The sequence below is a fragment of the Lithobates pipiens genome, unplaced genomic scaffold, assembly GCF_037356315.1.
Source record: "Lithobates pipiens isolate NorthernLeopardFrog02 unplaced genomic scaffold, aLitPip1_a1.2 Scaffold_13, whole genome shotgun sequence".
Lineage (NCBI taxonomy): Eukaryota > Metazoa > Chordata > Amphibia > Anura > Ranidae > Lithobates > Lithobates pipiens.
Window position 1 is genome coordinate 343,001,650 of NW_027507718.1, and position 19,998 is coordinate 343,021,647.

At 45.9% G+C, this 19,998-nt stretch overlaps 1 protein-coding gene across 4 annotated transcripts in view; it reads left to right on the forward strand.

Annotated features, from left to right (window-relative positions):
* Positions 1-19,998, forward strand: part of TRIM2 (tripartite motif containing 2) — a 182,520-nt gene that overhangs the window by 41,590 nt on the left and 120,932 nt on the right. Inside the window, exon 1 of one of the 4 annotated variants that reach the window (XM_077477058.1) lies at positions 13,929-14,078. The exons of 2 other annotated variants lie outside the window; for them this stretch is intronic. The gene's annotated coding sequence lies outside the window, so the exon portion shown is untranslated. Of the gene's footprint in view, positions 1-13,928; positions 14,079-14,203; positions 14,223-19,998 lie in introns of those variants that run through there. One more of the 4 variants, XM_077477062.1, reaches the window with a different exon arrangement.

Consider the following 19,998-nt stretch of genomic DNA (forward strand, 5'->3'; position numbering starts at 1 on the left):
GTAATCCAGTGTGAAACTTTGCTTCCTGTAATAAAGGAATTTGGTAAACACAGAGTGCATTTATATTGGATAAATATTTTTAGCCCAGTTTATCCCTGAACCTAGCGTGTAAAATATATCTAAATCCAAAACTTATTTTTGTTTTAAATAGAATAGGGAAGAGTTAAAACATTTGATATTGCGAAAGTGGCTCTTGTGCATTCCATACAGGTACATGAATTTGGTGCATGCTGCGCCACATTTAGAATGTACTTTTAGATATACTTAAAAAAGACCTAACTTAAAGTGGTTGTTTACCCACTGTAAAAACTTCATACAGTCCTGTTTGTTCCCTAACGATAGGTGCTCCTGTGTCTGTTTTATAAAAAATGCAGCTATATACCTCATTACATTGCACCACTCGGCGCTCTTGTGACCGGCTGGCTCTCTTCTCTCCCTGTCTGAAATATGTAGAGGGCCGAGATTCCCCCGCTGACGTCAGTTCTGTGACCGAAATGAAGTATAATCAGCATTTTTTTTTTAATAAAACACAGACATAGGAGCACCTGACGGTTAGGAAACAAACAGGATTATTTAGGACATTAAATGTAATTTCAGCAGCGGGGGGGGAGGGGCGGGCCCTGACACAGGAGCTGACATGCAGGGAGGGAGGGGGGAGGGGGGAGAGGAGGACAGGAGAGAAAGGGGACACAGCAGGTGACAGAGCCATGTAAACTGACCACGATGTCAGGGTTCAGCAGCCATGATACACCATGGTCAGTTTACAAAGGGGAGGGCATAGCCAGACAGGATCAGCCAGGTATTTCTGGTGATACAGAGGGCCAAATTACACAGCACAAACACTGTGATGTATAACATACTTTAAAGGAAAAGGATCCTTTTTTTTTAGGTTAACAAACATTTTAACACTAAAAATTAAAGCTGGCTATACACAGTTCGAATCTCAGATGATTCAGCAGGAACCACCAAATTTCCAACCATTAATGGGCAGACTGAATGTACCAAGTTGGTTGATCGATTAACTTGGGTACAACCAGTGTGCCAGACAGGGGCGGATCCAGGGGGGGGGGGCAACGGGTCAATTGCCCCCTCCGAGAATACCGCCAGCTAATGACAGCACGGCCGGTTCCGCGGGTCCAATCGCGGCCGGTTCCGCGGGTACCCGCGGGCCGGTTCCGTGGGTCCAATCGCGGCCGGTTCCGCGGGTACCCGCGGCCGGTTCCGCGGGTCCAATCGCGGCCGGTTCCGCGGGTACCCGTGGGCCGGTTCCGCGGGTCCAATCGCGGCCGGTTCCGCGGGTACCCGCGGGCCGGTTCCGCAGGTCCAATCGCGGCCGGTTCCGAGGGTACCCGCGGGCCGGTTCCGCGGGTCCAATCGCGGTCGGTTCCGCGGGTACCCGCGCTGAGTGGACGGGTGAGGGGGGGGCAGCTGGGCGGCTTAGGAGGGCTGCTGGCCAATCAGGAAGCCAGCAGGCAGGGGAGCAGGGAGATGACATCATCTCTCACTGCCCTGCATCCCTTCAGTTCCACCCTCACTGTGTAGGAAGCTGTGTGCAGCAGAGAGATTGCATCATCTCTCTGCTGCCTATCTTCACTCTGGGACCCAACAAAAGACCACCAGTAGGTGACAATCCGCAGTGTGTGGCAGGCTACCTGGCAAGTGGCAATCCGCAATGTGTGGCAGGCAACGTGGCAAGTGACAATCCGCAATGTGTGGCAGGTGACGTGGCAAGTGACAATCCGCAATGTGTGGCAGACTACGTGGCAAGTGGCAAGTGGCAATCCGCAATGTGTGGCAGGTGACGTGGCAAGTGACAATCCGCAATGTGTGGCAGGCTACGTGGCAAGTGGCAATCCGCAATGTGTGGCAGGCAACGTGGCAAGTGACAATCCGCAATGTGTGGCAGGTGACGTGGCAATCCGCAATGTGAGGCAGGCAACGGGGCAAGTGACAATCCGCAATGTGTGGCAGCGTGACGTGGCAAGTGACAATCCCCAATGTGTGGCAGGTGACGTGGCAAGTGGCAATCCGCAATGTGGGTCAGGCAACGTGGCAAGTGACAATCCGCAATGTGTGGCAGGTGACGTGGCAAGTGGCAATCCGCAATGTGTGGCAGGCTACGTGGCAATCCGCATCTGGTGGCAGGTGACGTGGCAAGTGACAATCCGCAATGTGTGGCAGGTGACGTGGCAAGTCACAATCCGCAATGTGTGGCAGGTGATGTGGCAAGTGGCAATCCGCAATGTGTGGCAGGTGACGTGGCAAGTCGCAATCCGCAATATGTGGCAGGTGACGTGGCAAGTCACAATCCGCAATGTGTGGCAGGTGACGTGGCAAGTCACAATCCGCAATGTGTGGCAGGCTACGTGGCAAGTGACAATCCGCAATGTGTGGCAGGTGACGTGGCAAGTAACAATCCGCATTTGGTGACAAGTGACAATCCACATTTGGTGGCAGGCGACATGGCAAGTGACATCCTCAGGGCTCCCACTGATTCTGCAATATGGTGAGTTGAACCATTTAATTTTATATTACAATGTATTAATAGAAATAATGCGCTTCAATCATCCTGACACCATAACAACCATGGTGCCGTAATGATTGAAGCGCCAATACCAGCCATTTCCCATATAAATTGCCCCCCAAAAAACATATTTTATAGAAGTGCCCCTCCCGAGACTAGACTCTGGATCCGCCCCTGGTGCCAGATTCACTTCCGATTATCACAAGTGGCTGCTTTAGCCGCTAGTGATAATCACTGTCTTTTCCCGACGGGGATGGCTTCCCTCACCTGCTCCCCCCCCCCCCAATGGGAGAAGACCATGGCCTGGCAGGAGGGATTCCCATGTCAACACTGTCTGTGTTGATAGCGTAGTCGTGCAAATTTCTTTCCTGCAACCCATAGTTGCAAGAAAGAAATCCGCACTGTCTATGGGCTGCCTGACACTTAACCAGTGTTGCCAACCTAACAGATTAAAATTTAATGACACAACACTTACTGGCATTTCCAATAGTTAAAAAATTACATTTCAGAATTTGCAATTAGCAATGTGATTTAAGGTAGATAAGGCAAAAAAAATATATATTTCTTTATTTTCTGTCTCTTTTTTTCGATATAGTAAGTAAGTAGCTCAGGAACAAGACTCAGGAGGGCTAGAAATTAGAATGAGCAGGCACACACATATGAAATTGGCTCTCATAGTGACATTGACAGCAGTGCGCAGCAGCATAGATGATCATGACACCTCACCGACACGACATGTCCCCTCCTGAGTCACAGTGACAGTCTCTCTCCATGTTAGGGGGTCCCTTCAGTCCACTCCAGTCCAAACAGAACTGACAGTCCTGCTCCCAGCTTAAATTGCTCCCATCCCCCAGATCTGCACATGAGGCTCAGGCCGCTTCACTCGGCTCCCTGGCACCATGACTTCACACGACATGCTAAGGCAACCCTTCCGCCAGAACTGCCCCCAGGCCAGTGCCACACAAACACACTGTAGCAGGCACCTGGATAGTCTTGGCTGGCTTTGGACCTGAACTGCGCATACGCAGTTCCAAACAGAGCGTCACAGCCAAATTTGTCCTGGCAACCTTTTTCTGTCATTGGCATTTACTGGCAGCAGAAAAGGCTGCCAGTAAAAATACTGACGGTTGTCAACACTGCACTTAACCCTATCCTCCCACCCCAGGGCTTCTTTTTTTTTTGCTAGAAGGTGGCAGAACTCAGTTCCGCCACCTCCGGCACAGGCCATGTGCTCACCGTTGGCTGCTGTTACTTGTAAACCCAGAAGCCTCAGTTCTGTGTTTACAAGTGACAGCGCAGAGTGCATCTCTCCCGCCGGCTTCCACAGAACCTTCCAACCGCTGCACTCAAAGTCAAAATAAGGGAGAGACAGTTGCGAACGGGAGGGGGTGCAGAGGTGAATTGCAGACAGGGAGTGCAGATGTGAGTTGCGGAAGGGTGGGGGGTGCAGATGTGAGTTATGGACAGGAGGTGCACAGGTGGATTGTGGATGAGTGGGGGAGCAGAGGTAAGTTTCAGACAGGTGGGTTGCGAATGGGTGGGGACAGGGGGTGCAGATGTGATTTGTGAACAGGGGGTGCAGATGTGATCTGTAGACAGGGAGTACAGATGTAAGTTGCGGAAGGGTGGGGGGTCCAGAGTTGATTTGTGGACAGGGGTGCAGAGGTAATTTGTGGACAGGGGTGCAGAGGTGAGTTGTGGACAGGAATGCAGAGGTGATCTGCAGACAGTTTTTGATGGGATGCAGAGGTTGTGGATGGGGGGTGTAGTGGTAAGTTGTGGCAGGGGGTGCACAGATGAGTTGCGGACAGGGGGGCAGAAGTGAGTTGTGGACGGGGATGCAGAGTTGAGTTTTGAATGGGGTGCAAATGTGAGCTGCAAACAGTTTTAGACGGGGTGCCGAAGTGAGTTGTGGTTGGGGGTGCAGCAGTGAGTTGTGGATGGTGGGTGCAGAGGTGAGTTGTGGTGGGGGTTACAGAAGTTCTCTGATTCTCTGAGAAATAAAACCCTGCTTCTTCCTAAGCCAAAACCAAGCGATTGTTTGAAAAATTGTTTGGCTAACACTAATTTTGATTGAAAGCCCTTAAAATTAAATTTTTCAGATGACCGAAAACAAACAATGATTTGACCCTCACCAGGCCTAAACTGATGAAGAAAAGAAAATAATGTTCCAAAAAAGAAAGTTTTCATACTAAATTCTACTGGTGTATGATCAGCTTAAAAAATATAGCCCTCTAACCTCTCACCATGATAATACTGATAGAAAAAAGCAGACACTCCAGAAAACGTAAAAAACAATGATGCCCTTCTGAAAGTTCAACCATCCAGTAATGAGTCGTAGATTAATATTTTATTAACCCCGAGGTTACTGGTTAGCAGGCAGCAAAGTTCCAGAAAGATCTGTGTGTTTTCCTGGATTCAATGACCATTGTAGTATTGTGGCGCTATCTCCTCTCCCCTGAATGAAGCGGTTAGTTTGTGTAAAGCCTACAGCCACATGTGCTTGCTGATATGGCTGGAAGACCTGACTGTGCACAACTGATAAATACAGCTCTGCTACTGGAAAGAGAAATTACAGATTGCACACACACTTTATTGTAGTGTCTGCACATTTTCCTGGAATGCTAACAACCTCTAGTCTGTTTCCGCTGTCCATTGCATCTTTTTGAGTGAACTTAGGAAACAAATACATACAGTGCCTTGAAAAAGTATTCATACCTCTTGACATTTTACACATTTTGTCATGTTACAACCAAAAACGTAAATGTATTTTATTGGGATTTTATGTGATAGACCAACACAAAGTGTCACATAATTGTGAAGTGAAAGAAAAATGATAAATGTTTTTCACATTTCTTTACAAATAAATATGTGAAAAGTGTGGCATGCATTTGTATTCAGCCCCCTTTACTCTGATACCCCTAAATAAAATCTATAGAATAGAGTCCACCTGTGTGTCATTTAATCTCATTTAATCTCAGTATAAATACAGCTGTTCTGTGAAGCCCTCAGAGGTTTGTTAGAGAATCTTAGTAAACAAACAGCATCATGAAGGTCAAGGAACACATCATACAGGTCAGGGATAAAGTTGTGGGGAAGTTTAAAGCAGGGTTAAGTTATGAAAAAAATATCACATGCTTTGAACATCTCACAGAGTATTGTTCCAATCATCTGAAAATGTAAAGAGTATGGAACAGCTACAAACCTACGAAGACATGGCCGTCCACCTAAACTGACAGGTGGGGCAAGGAGAGCATTAATCAGAGGAGCAGCCAAGAGGCCCATGGTAACTCTGGAGGAGCTGCAGAGATCCACAGCTCAGGTTTGAGAATCTGTCCACAAGACAACTATTAGTCATGCACGCCACAAATCTGGCCTTTATGGAAGAGTGGCAAGAAGAAAGCCATTATTGAAAGAAATACGTAAGAAGGTCCCATTTGCAGTTTACGAGAAGCCGTGTGGGGGACACAGCAAACGTGGAAGAAGGTACTCTGGTCAGATTGGCCTAAAAGCAAAAGCTATGTGTGGCGGAAAACTAACACTGCACATCAATCTAAACATGCCATCCCCACCTTTAAACATGGTGGTGGCAGCATCATGTTGTGATTTTACATCATGTAAAATCACATATGATTTTATGATTTATGATTTTTTTTATGATTCATAATTTTCTTCAGCAGGGATAGGGAAGCAGGTCAGAGTTGATGGGAAGATGGATGGAGCCAAATACAGGGCCATCTTATAAGAAAACCTGTTATGCCGTGTACACACAACCGGACTTTTTCGACGGACTAGGTCGGACAGTCTTCCTGACGGACTCTCGGCGGAGTTCCGGCGGACTTTCTGAATGAACAGACTTGGACACACACAATCACACCAAAGTCCGACGGATTCGAACGTGATGATGTACTACTGAACTAGAATAAGGAAGTTCATAGCCAGTAGCCAATAGCTGCCCTAGCGTCGGTTTTTGTCCGTCGGACTAGCATACACACAAATGGATTTCTTGGTCCGGTGGAGTTCCAGCAGGAAAATTTAAAACATGTTCTATTTCCAAAGTCCGTCGGATTTTTGGCAAGCAAAGGTCCGATGGAGCCCATACACGATCGAATTGTCAGACGGACTCATTCCGTCGGACCTTTGCTGTCAAAAAGTCAGGTCGTGTGTACACGGCATTAGAGTCTGCAAAAGACTTGAGACTGGGACGGAGGTTCGTCTTCCAGCAGGAAAATGACCCTAAACATACAGCCAGAGCTACAATGAAAAGGTTTCGATCAAAGCATATTCATGTTTTAGAACAGCTCAGTCAAAGTCCAGACCTAAATCCAATTGAGAATCTGTGGCAAGACTTGAAAATTGCTGTTCACAGACGCTCTCCATCCAATCTGACAGAGCTTGAGCTATTTTGCAAAGAAGAATGGGCAAAAATGTCACTCTCTATATGTGCAAAGATGTAGATGAAGATGTAGAGACATCCCCAAAAAAACGTGCAGCTGTAATTGCAGCGAAAGGTGGTTCTACAAAGTATTGACTCAGGGGGGCGTAATACAAATGAATGCCACACTTTTCACATATTTATTTGTAAAAAAATGTTGAAAACCATTTATCATTTCCCTTCCACTTCACAATTATGTGCCACTTTGTGTTGGTCTATCACATAAAATCCCAATAAAATATGTTTACATTTTTGGTTGTAACATGACAATATGTGGAAAATTTCAAGGGGTATGAATACTTTTTCAAGGCACTGTAAGCTACCATTGCTGACCTCCTTATAAAATGCTAGGTGTCTGACTATCATACTATTTTTTTTTAGCTCTAAAGCCTAACACTGGGACTGTAAAAAAAAATGACCCTTGCAGTGGGGTGCTGTCTTTATGCTTGTTGTGTCAGGGAGTACAGGAATAAGCAATATTGCTGGAGCTGCCCTATTCTGCAGTTGTATGCAATTAGGCCCTCGGGCATCTTAGAGAGGAGGCTGCAGGTACCTGGTCGCACAAATAAGAGGGAGCCTGCAGGAGTCAGGTATTAGGTGTGTATTATGCTCCATTCACACCTATGGAGGTGCAACAGTGCTCCTGCGTTTTTGTGCATTTAGGTGCGTCACAATTAGGACAGCCCATTCATTTTGAGTGCAGCTTTTCTTTCAAATCTTATTGCTCTACAACACATAACAATAAGTTACCATGTGTTGTGGTATTATTAAATGCTGGTACTTACACTGCTTGCCTTTAATAAAATATATTTAATGACATATTATTGATTACAGAGTTGCAATAAAGTGTGTCTTTGATATCTGCCTAGAGTTCAGCTTTAACTATAACTGAGTCATAGAAAAGATTTTATTGAGAGTGAGTGAGTGAAAGGGTAAACTCGTAGGAGGTTTTCCCGAGCTGGAGTTTTGCTTCAATTATTTATTAATGAATACAGAACTGCTTTAATTTGTGTCTTTTATAAAAGGCACAGGTGTTCATTTCTAGTTTTCTGCTGCAATGTTCTTAAGCCATGGGGCTTTTCTAAAGTGTGTTTAACCACTTCATCACCGTACTATAGCCAAAAGAGGGCTACAGTATGGTTCTCTTGTCCTGGGAGGGCGTCCATGGACGTGCTCCCACATCCACACTGCTCCCTAAAAGCACGTTCCGTGATTACTGTTTCCTTTGGACACAGCTGATCACAGATTGCGGTAAAGGGCCAATCACAATGACCCTTTACCATGTGATAAGCTGTGTCCTATCACAGCTGATCACATGTAGATAAGCTTGCTGACTATGGGCATTTCTTTCCTCACGTGCTGGAGACAAGTCGGTAACTGACAAGTGTGACAGGGGACATTTACACAGATAATCAAGGCACTGATCAATCTGTGCCCTGATTATCAGTGCAGCCCCATCAGTGTCTATCAGTGCCCATCTGTGCCGCCTATTAGTGCCCAATATCAGTGTAGCATTATCAGTGCCTCCTCATCAGTGTTCATCAGTGCTGCCTCAGTTTCCATCAATGCAGCCTAATCAGCGCTCATCACTAAAGGAGAAAATGTACTTATTTGCAAATGTTTATAACAGAGACTTAATCCCCCTACATATGGGCCGAATAGGGGGCAGTATCAGCTGGTTCAATAGAAACCAGCTGACATTCAGCCCATGTGTATGGCAGCCGATCCAACAGAAGCCGGCCGAATGGCTTTTGTTGAATAGTCATGACCGAAAAAGGTCTGCTGATCAACATTCAATCAGTGTGGGGGGGGAGGGGGCATCCCCCTGTCAAAACATAATAGCTTAGCGGGGAGATTGTCATACTGACATTGGATTATGATAGGTAATTCTATTTTTTTGAGAAGTGCAGAAGATGAGAGGAAATCTTCAACTGGGTGTTCCAGTGACAACTGTTTAATAAGGACATCCCCATGTTTTAGTGAGATTTGTTCTTACATTCTGTTGTGTCTCTTGGATGGGAAGTGAAGGGAAATCTCTCCAATAGTTCACAGAAAGGAAAAAAACTCACAGGGGTATTACTCCAATCCAACTATGGCTTTACATACTTTACTCTTTTTTTAAGTCTTCATGCATAATGCCCCCTGGCGTGAGAACTTTACTGTTGCAGCAGAAAACTTGAAAAGTGCACCTGTGTGTATTCCTATTTCTTTCACTGCAAAATTTGGTCCGGCCATCTAAACTTCAGGGTGCTCTGTTTACAAAAGAGTAATGTTTTACAAGAGTTGGATCCCTCTTACACTGGGGCCGTGTTCGCGGTAAAGTGCTGCTTGTCTTTGGAAATGCTACCCATTCATTGCAATGTATACAGAGCTCCCAAACCGCCCCAAAGATGCTGCTTGCAGGACTTTTCCGAATGTCCAGCAAGCACTCCGCCCGGGTTTGAAAACACCCATTGCAGAGAATGGGAGGCAGTTGGCACTTGGCACAAAGAATGCCTCTAAGGTTGCGTATGTACACTTGTTTGCATGCATATGGCATTGAATGTAAATGCATTCTACTAGCCCGAACATTAGTTTATTCTGGCCATTGGAATACATTTACGCTTACATGTGTTTTTACACATATTTATACATGTAAATTATGCTCAGAAGCTCCTCTCTAAGAGCCCTTTTTCACACTGGAGGGGGGGGGGGCTGGGATGTCAGCGACAAAGTGTTGTTATTTTTAGCGGCGCTTTACCATCGTTTTAGCTGTGCATTTTGGCCGCTAGCGGGGTGCTTTTAACCCAGCTGAAAACGAGTTAAAAGTGCCTGCAAGCAATGGGCAGGGGTGCTTTATGAGCAGCCTCAAAGAAGCCTTTTTTTTACATCCTGCCAGTGCACCGCTTCAGTGTGAAAGCTCTTGGGCTTTTACATTGGAGTGACAGGAGAGGCGCTTTGCAGGTGCTATTTTTTAGCGCTATAGCGCCTATAAAGCACCTCAGTGTGAAAGGGGTCTTAATGCACCTGGCATTTTTTTTTTAATGCCTCCTAATGCTGCTCTTAAAATACTGATCTAAAAGTCTGATTTGCATGGTCATATAGTCTAACCTATAACTGTGTTTAGAGGCATAAAAAAAAGTCAGAAGCCTCGAACAGTGGCATTTTTTTTTTGCCAGTGTGCATGTGGCCTTATTCATCACCAAGGTGAGGTTAATGTGCTTGGTCCGCAACCCTTCCCATTTCCCCAGCATCCTCCTGGGATACTGTCACACATCCAAAAAGGCCACAGACTGTGTAAAGGAAGGTCAAAAACAATCTGATATTGTTGTCGGAAAATTTTAGATCCACCTCTCAAACTTTGTGTGTCGGAGATTCTGACATAAAAAATCAGATGGAGCCCACACACGATACGATTTTCTGACAACGTGATCCGATCACACATTTTATGTCGGAAAGTCCGACCGTATGTACAGGGCATTAGAGCTATCACATTAGCGCACAGGTTCTCAAGGAACAAGATAACAAATTTGTGGCATACTGGTACTGAGTCCCAACCCTTCTTTCCAGAATCTACCCACAGGTTCCTGGTTCTGCCGGAGATGTCACTCAGAGCCAAGGATGCTACACCAAAAATGAGTCATTCAAGAAAATAAGCTGTGTCGCAAGTGCTCTGCAACCAAGTGCAATTCATGCAGTTTCAGCACAGTGGTGTAGGTTTTACAGGGTTAAACGAGAGGAGGTGACATATTGCCTGCCAGTAGCCTGTTAGGTTCCCTCTGAAAAGCAATCAACTGCAGATCACTTTTCAGTGGGCAATGCAAGTGTAAACAAACCCTAAAGCCTGGTACACACTACAGTTTTTTCCGTGTAACCCCGTGGGTTGAACAAAAAAAAGTATAGCCCTGTGCAGGAGCCGCTGAACTAAGCTGTTGTGTCCTGCCATTGGCTGGTTTTCCAGCATGCGTGTCTGACAGACAGACTGACATACACACAGGCAGAATGACGGACGTTTTTTGTACCAGCAAATGTCTCTCGACATTCTGCCCGTGTGTGCGGCGCTTTACTGTCTTCCCTTAAATAGTCCTCTGTGTTAATACAATGTGAACTGTGAATGGGCCCCTGGGGCTAATGTTAGAAGTAGGTTAAAGTGACTAATAAGGAATAGTGATGCTACCTAAGGGGCCATGGGTGTGTATTGGCAGTTTAAAACAGCAAGCAATACAAGATCTGTTAAGAAGCCTGCAATCCACTAATTACTGTATTTCTTAGCTTTGAGCACATTTGGGTGGGTTTTATTATATGAATGTTTTTACGTGTGCTTTAACTCAGCATATACAATGTATAAAGAGAAGGTTTCTTTATATGGTCAGGCGGTCCATTTACATCCGACCACCCATAGAGGAAAGCGGACCTGTCATCTGCCTGCTCAGCTGGGTCAGCGGAGAGATCCCCCGCTGAGCAGGCAGATCTGCTGGCAGAGTCCACCAGGGTGAAAGAGCCCTAGGTTAAAAAAAACACCTTTCAGTATCTTCCAGGGTACCGTGGCCATCCTACACAAGCTCTTTATTAAGACCGCTGACACCATCCCCTCCATGCTCGCCTATCAGAGCTGCTACCCGCTGCCTGCTGCAAGGACCGGCTTCAGGAAAGAGCGCAAGGAGCCCAGACAGCACAGCTGTATGGAGGCTGAGACCCAGACCAGCCACACCAGTGTCAAGGTAGAGGCCCATCACCTCCTATAGGGCCAATATCTGGGGGGATGGACTACAGTCTCTTTTATTGTACTACAGGTCTTCCATGGTGTCAAGGGACAGTCCTAGGGTTCATGTCCCTGAATGCTGGATCTTATCTGTATCATAAAACCCCTTCTTCTGATCACCTATGGACTTTATAACTGTTATATATGGGGTGTATGGACTGCAGTCTGGGGTTCTAATTCATGGTGCACAGGTTGGGTTTTGTTGTAATACAGGTTTTCCATGGTGGCCAGGGACAGTCCCAGGGTTCTTGTCTCTAAATCTGTGTTTCTCAACTCCAGTTCTCAAGGCGCCCCAACAGGTCATATTTTCAGGATTTACATTATTTTGCACAGGTGATTTGATCAGTTTCACTGCCTTAGTAATTACCACAGATGTTTCATCTGAGGGAAATCCTGAAAACACGACCTGTATGGACACCTTGAGGACTGGAGTTGAGAAACATTGCTCTAAATGATAGGTCATATTATCCATATTATAAAACCCCTTCTTATGATCACCTACAGACAATGTATATGTTATATACAGGGTGTGTATGGTCTGCAGCCTGGAGTTCTAATTCATGGTGCAGGTGCACCGTGGATTGTTTGCCCCCCCCCAAAAAAATAAAAAATACCATCAGCAGCCACTGGTATCAGCTTCCCCCTTTTGCCTGCAAGCAAGATAATTCTCGACTCCATTGAATAGTATATATGCTTTTTTATTATTTTTTTACAAGGACAAATATTAGGACTATCACATTTAATTTTTTGATAGATAGGTTGAAGTTCCTCTTTAACCTCATCCTGTCCGTGCCAAATGCAAATGACGGCTACAGTGCAGACCTACATTGCCGGGAGGGGGCCAATAGAGTCCTCCCATGCTTGAGCAGCCTGCACGGCCCCTGCAGGGCACACGTGGCGCGCTCTGTGATCAGCCGAGTCTATGAGACTCGGCTGATCACAGATTGGAGTAAGGGGTCGATCCCGTCCCCTTACCACGTGATCAGCTGTCAGCCAATCACGTGACAGCTGATCATGTGATGTAAACAGACCCGGTAATTGGCTATTTTTACTCCTCACACTAATCACGTGAGGAGAAAAAAAAATAAGCCGATCACTGGCGGCTGTGAGAGGGACATCAGTCCAGATCGTGGAGAGGCTCTGTAGAGTCATCTGTGCCCACCTGTGACACCTGACCCAGTGTGGTGGTCGGGCCTTCTCCCACCAGGGTGCCATACTATGGAATAGCCTCCCTGTTGAGCTCCAGGAGGCTCCCACTATTCTGGTCTTCCGCAGGTTACTGAAGACTTGGCTTTTAACGCAGGCGTTTCCTGCGTAGTCTCTTTTTTCTACCCTTCTGCCACTCTGTGCTGCTTCTGGTCCCTGGGCCCTTTCTTTCCAGGATCTTTGCTATACGCGTTGGGACCCTTCGGGGTAAGACTGAGCTATATTGAGATTCAACTCAACTCAACCTGCCATTGCACAACATTGCTGCCTACCAGTGTCCACCAGCGCCACCCACCAGTGTCTACAGTGCCACCCATCAGTGCCACCAATCAGTGCCTCATCACCAGTGCTGCCTATCAATGCCACCTACCAGTGCCCTTCAGTGCCACCTATCAGGGTGCATCAGTGCCACCTCATCAGTGCCTATTAGTGTCTCCTTATCTGTGCCTACCAGAGCAGCCTCATCAGCGAATATCAATGAAGGAGAAAAATTACCTGATTGCAAAATTTTATAACAAATCGTTAAATCGTTTTTTTTTTTGTTTTTTATTTGTGCCCTTTTTTTGTTTGTTTAGCAAAAAATAAAAACCCAAGATGCAGTTAAATACCACAAAAAGAAAGCTCTATTTGTGTGAAAAAAATGATAAACATATCATTTGAGTAGAGTGTTGGATGCCCGCGCAATTGTTATGCAAAATGTGACAGCGCTAAAAGCTAAAAATTGGTCTGGGCAGGAGGGGGGTTTAAGTGCCCAGTAAGCAAGTGGTTAAATGAACCAATAAAAGGTATCGATTCAACACCAAACGTTGTGCAATAATCAATGACTAACAAAGTACAATACTCTGCTACAGCTATATAGGTACTTATCAAACCCTGCTATCACACTGATGGGCTTTGCTGTGTACACTGCAGACATGCTGCACATCACTATTGTGACTTTCTATGAATGATGATGATCAGGGTGACAGCGTGCATGGAGTGCAGTCAGCGATCATTGGCTGACACGCCCCTCCTCGCAGCCCCTCCCTCTCTGGCTGCATTGACAAGCTGTTTGTGTTTGCTGAGAGCAGCTCTCACTCTGCTGCTGCTGGATCTGGATTAGGACTGGGCTGATCTTCCCACCACTCTTGGCTCTGGAGATGCACAGGATAGGATGAAGCTATGGAGTACCAGTGAGTAACTTTCAGGGCTGCCCATCTATTGTTGTGCTGCATTCTGACCTGGCTTTCCATTCCTGGATGTCCAATGAACAGCTGCTACAGAATGGTGCACTCTTTATACTAGTCCTCATTCATATCACTGCAGGCTCTGCTCATGTGAGTTCATCAATATCATTGGCTGGTAGTAGAGAAGTCACGTGCTTGTGTCATACTATGATCTAGTCCGATGCTGCATTTTATTTTTTGGTAATCTGCCAGAAATGCTGGGATAGAAAATGAATGGTGTTTGTAATTTCCTGCAGAGGAGATGTGTGGGAGATTTCCTGAAGAGGGACTGACCTACTGGGAAGATTTCAGGCAACTAATGCAGGATCTGGAACAGCTGTATATGGCAACCAATCCACTTCTAGCTTTCATTTTTAAAGCTTCACTGAACAAGCTAATCGAAGCTGATTGGTTACTAGGCACAGCTGTTCCAGGTACTGTCTGTTTTGATAAATTTCCCCTGCAGTATTTTATTTCAGAGTACACACTACGCAATCCGTATATGTGCAAGGGATTGCACTAACACAGCCATCATTTAAAGCCAATGCTGCTGTGTCCATTGATTATTGACTTGATGTTTCATTTTTGTATGAATGCTAGGCTGCGCCCAATCGGGGTATACTGGGGATGAATGCTAGGCTGCGCCCAATCGGGGTATACTGGGGATGAATGCTACGCTGCGCCCAATCGGGTTATACTGGGGATGAATGCTAGGCTGCGCCCAATCGAGGTATACTGGGGATGAATGCTAGGCTGCGCCCAATCGAGGTATACTGGGGATGAATGCTAGGCTGCGCCCAATCGAGGTATACTGGGGATGAATGCTAGGCTGCGCCCAATCGGGGTGTACCTGGGGTGAATGCTACGCTGCGCCCATTCGGGGTGTACCTGGGGTGAATGCTACGCTGCGCCCATTCGGGGTGTACCTGGGGTGAATGCTACGCTGCGCCCATTCGGGGTGTACCTGGGGTGAATGGCACAGTTCAGGCTATTGGGCACATTCATTTTCTCCCTCCGCTTTGTTCTCACTCTAAGGATCCCATCTTGGAAGCATTGCTTGCTTTCTCTTTAATGATTTGCTTGTTACATAAATGTCAGCATTTATTTTCCCTGAGATGGCTTAATTCAAAGGTCATTTGTTAATTATCCCCTTCCCCGTCCTTCCATCCTTTCTATCTGGGAAATACACATCATTCTGGAAGGAGTCCCAGGTAGAATTATTTCCTCATTGTCTAGTGAAAATGATGCTACGATTTTATAATCTGCAAACTGAGGGTCTGGAAGAGATTTGTCTGTTCTCATGTGGAATATTTGCATAATAAAAAGGAAAGGAAGTGCCATAAATTGTCAAACACACTAATTCATTGAGGCCATTGGGGTCAGGATGTGCTGGGAAAAAAATAACTGTCGTGGGTTGTGTGTTTTTTTAAATTTTATTTTATTAATTTTTTTTCCTTCTATTTAACCACTTAAGGACCGGAAGGATTTGCCCCCCTTAATGTCCAGGCCATTTTTTGCAATGGGGCACTGCGTCGCTTTAACTGGCAATTGCGCAGCAACAAAATGTATGTCCTTTTTTCCCACAGCTTTCTTTTGGTGGTATTTGATCACCTCCTGCGTTTTTTTTATTTTTTATGCTATAAACAAAAAAGAGCGACAATTTTGAAAAAAGAAAACCATATTTTTTACTTTTTGCTATAATAACCCCCCAAAAAAATTGTAAAAAAACAAATTTCTGCAGTTTGGGCCAATATGTATTCTACTACATATTTTGGTTAAAAAAAAATCACAATAAGCGTATATTGATTGGTTTGTGCAAAAGTTTTATAGTCTTTAAAATAGGGAATAGATTCATGACATTATTATTATTATTATTTATTTTAACACTGATTTACTGTATAAATGTCACTGGCAGGGAAGGGGGTTAACACTAGGGGACGATCAAGGGGTTAAGTGTTCCCTAGAGAGGTGTTTCTAACTGTGGGGGTTGTGGACTGACAGGGAGTAGAGAGAGAGAGAGAGAGAGAGAGAGATCACTGTTCCTGATCACTAGGAACAGATCTCTCTCTACTCCCCTGTCCGAATGGGGGATCTGTCTGTTCACATTGACAGATCCCTGCTCTGGTTCTCTGTGGAACCATCACTGGTGGCCGGCGGACAGCGTGGCCGTCGGCCATACGCATCGGCTCCGGCATTGCACACCTCCAATAGCTTTTAAAGCGGCCGACGTACAATGACGGCAGTTTGCGCAGTCGTGCCAACCTACCGCAGTACAACTGCAGCGGCTGGTCGGCAAGTAGTTAAACGTGTATATGTCACATATGATTATTATTATTATTCAGAATTTATATAGCGCCAACATTTTACGCAGCGCTTTACAATATAAAAAGGAGACAATACAGTTACAATATGATAAAATACAAGAGGATTAAGAGGGCCCTGCTCAGAAGAGCTTACAATCTAGTTAAAGGTAATGCATCAAAATACGTGTGTGTGTGTGGCGCTAGTTAGTCATTGGCTTAGCATTATGTTCATCTTTATCACTTCAACGCAAGACAAAATGTTAACATATTCCAGCTTACCAATCAGATGTGGTAACTGCATTCATTTTCTTTTTAGGCTTTTTTTCCCCTTCTGTTCTCACCCAGTGATCTGGCCAGTAACACACCTCCTGAATTGGCGTGCCTCCACTCTGGATGAAGGAGCAATCATGACACCTTTTTGTACGACAGCATTGTCAGTCTGGGGTCAGGGGTGGGTAGATGTACTAGTAGATTTAACTACATAAACAAATTGAATCCAACTTCCAGCTAACACTTTAAAGGCAGTTACAGCAAACAGTTTTTTTCCTTTTGGGATAAGAGCCGGTTCACACAGGGGCAACACGACTTTCAGCGCCGACTTTTGGAGGCAACTTGGACACGACTTGAGTATGAATAACAGCGCGACTTGGGGGCAACTTACAACGTGACTTTAAGTCGCTCTAGGCCAGGCGACTTTGGCCGTGGCCAATCAGAGAATGAGCTCTCAAGGGGGAACTCCATGCCAAATTTTAAATAAAAAACCGGCATGGGTTCCCCCTCCGGGAGCATACCAGGCCCTTAGGTCTGGTATGGATTTTAAGGGGTACCCCCCTACGCCGAAAAAACGACGTGGGGATCTCCCCATAATCCATACCAGACCCTTATCTGAGCGGCGTGCAGCCTGGCCGGTCAGAAAAGGGGGTGGGGACGAGCTGGCCGTTGGTTGCCGGGGTCTGCAGGCAGGGGGCTTATCTGATTCGGGAGCCCCCTTTTAATAAGGGAGCTCCCAGATCCCGGCCCCCCCACCCTATGTGAATGAGTAAGGGGTACCCCTACCCATTCACCTGGGGAAAAAAATTGTCAATAATAAAAAAAACAAAAAAACCACAACACAGGTTTTTAAAGTAATTTATTAATCAGCCCCGGGGGTCTTCTTCCGACGTCAGGGGAGTGTTCTTCCGACTTCTCCGCTCTGTTCGGCCTTTTCTCCCGGGTCATGCTGGGACTGTGACGTCATAAATACCTATATAAGTCGCTGCCCATGTCGTACAGCGGAAGAGAGCGGTGTGTCAACATCGGAAGAAGAGGGAAGAAGGATGGAGGAGACCGGGCTCCTCCGCTAGTAAAAGAGCTGCAAGAAGACGCCGGAGAGCGGAGGAGACCGCTCTCCGGCGTCTTCTTGCAGCTCTTTTACTAGCGGAGGAGCCCAGTCTCCTCCATCCTTCTTCCCTCTTCTTCCGATGTTGACACACCGCTCTCTTCCGCTGTACGACGTGCGCAGCGACTTATATAGGTATTTATGATGTCACAGTCCCAGCATGACCCAGAAGAAAAGGCCGAACAGAGCGGAGAAGTCGGAAGAAGACCCCCGGAGTTGATTAATAAGTTACTTTAAAAACCCGTGTTGTGTTTTGTTTTTTGACAATTTTTTTTTTCCCCCAGGCAGGTGAATGGGTAGGGGTACAATGTACCCCTTGCTTATTCACATAGGGTGGGGGGCTGGGATCTGGGGGCCCCCTTATTAAAGGGGGCTCCCGGATTCCGATAAGCCCCCCGCCCGCAGACCCTGACAAGCAACAGCCAGGGTTGTTGGGAAGAGGCCCTTGTCCTCATCAACATGGGGACAAGGTGGTTCGGGGGGGGCGGGGGGCGCTCGCTTGTCCCCACCCCCTTTCCTGACCGGCCAGGCTGCGTGCTCAGATAATTTGTCGTGGAGTTCCCTCTCGAGAGCTGATTATTCTGTGAGAGGTGACATTTTGCTTCAATATAGATGGAGATCCGACTTGGAGGTGACTTCCATTGAAATCATTGGGTACCAGTCACCTAAAAGTCGGATAGAAGTAGTACAGGAACCTTTTCTGAAGTCAGAGCAACTTCAGTAGTGTGCATTAAGACGGCTCTCATTCACTTACATTGTTTTTTAAATGTAGCGTGACTTGAGGCGACTAGGGGCGACTTGAAGTCGGATCCTGAGTCGCCCCTGTGTGAACTGGCTCTAAAGGTTTTTATTGTAAGCACCCATGTCAGTGACAAATGGTTTGTCTCAACCCTCTAACCGATACACATGCAGGACAGCCTGTTGGAAAAACAACATACTTACTGGCTGGATCACCAGGTGAATATAAAAATAAAAAAAACTGAAAACTGTGGTCGGTACATCTAAGAATTGGTAAGCTGCAATATAATGTTGGCTTTTGGGTTTAATCCCTCTTTCAGAAGTAGAATGACTCCTTATTTTGCATGCTTAAAGTAAAGCTATAGGCAAAACGTTTTCTTTTCATTTTGGATAGAGCCAGGGAGGGTTATAACCCATTTTTTTTTGCCTTTTTTTAGTTATACTTTAACTCCAGGTTTACTATGACTTTAACTAGTTCATTTGGGCCAAGATGGCACAACTAAACTATTTTCTTCACTAACAGATGTAACTGCTGAGAGTGCTGTATAAACTTTATGTAGCATCAGCTACATGCAATATACGGAGCTGTGTTCTGGCATTAGGAAGGGGACTTTTGCCCTATTTTTAGAACAAAATTGAGTTGAGCTGAGCAGGCATTCACAGGAAGCTTTGTATTTCATGAGCGAATGCAAGCCTTCCTCTATTTGCTGAGCTGGAGATTGTGGCCTCATCTGCCCTCCTCTCTTAAACGTAGCCAATCAGAGGAAACCTTGTATTCATTCTTTAAAGACAAGGCTTCCCATGAATGGCTTAGCCAGACTTGATTTTGTTCCAGGAATGGGACAGGAAGTCCCTGTCTTGCTGCCGGAACGCAGAGCTGTATATGCTATGCAACTGATGCTACATACAGTTTATACAACACTCGCTGTGTGCACATCTGTTGCTAAAGGAAATCGTCATAGTAAACCTGGAGGTCTGTTTTTGAAGCCTAATTGAACCGGCTGTATTTATTACTGTAATACAGTCAGGCTGCATATATAACATGTCGGCAGGCGGCAGCACGTTGAAGACTGCTGTTCTCCCATACTACGCACCCGCTGGGTCTCCAGAGGTCCAACATGTTCTTCTGCACGCTACTCCAATTAACAGCACTGTTCACGTGGCTTGATTTGAGTAGAGGGCATGTAAGTAGCAGGCGGGGGACACCTCCATGTTTCCCTCCTCTTTGGGCCCCAAGTGTGGGGGTTACATAGGAGGCGTACCCCAGGATGGGTTCTTTTGGGCTCTGCTAGGTACCTTGAACAGGGTTACTGCCTTACATATGAGGTACATTTACTTGAACAGATAACTAAACTCTAGTTAACTCTCATGATAATATATGTACTACCACTGTCACTTCTTCAAATAGGAAGAACACTCTGAACCAATGCTCTCTCTACCTGTCCATCATATCGCCGCTTCCTTACTC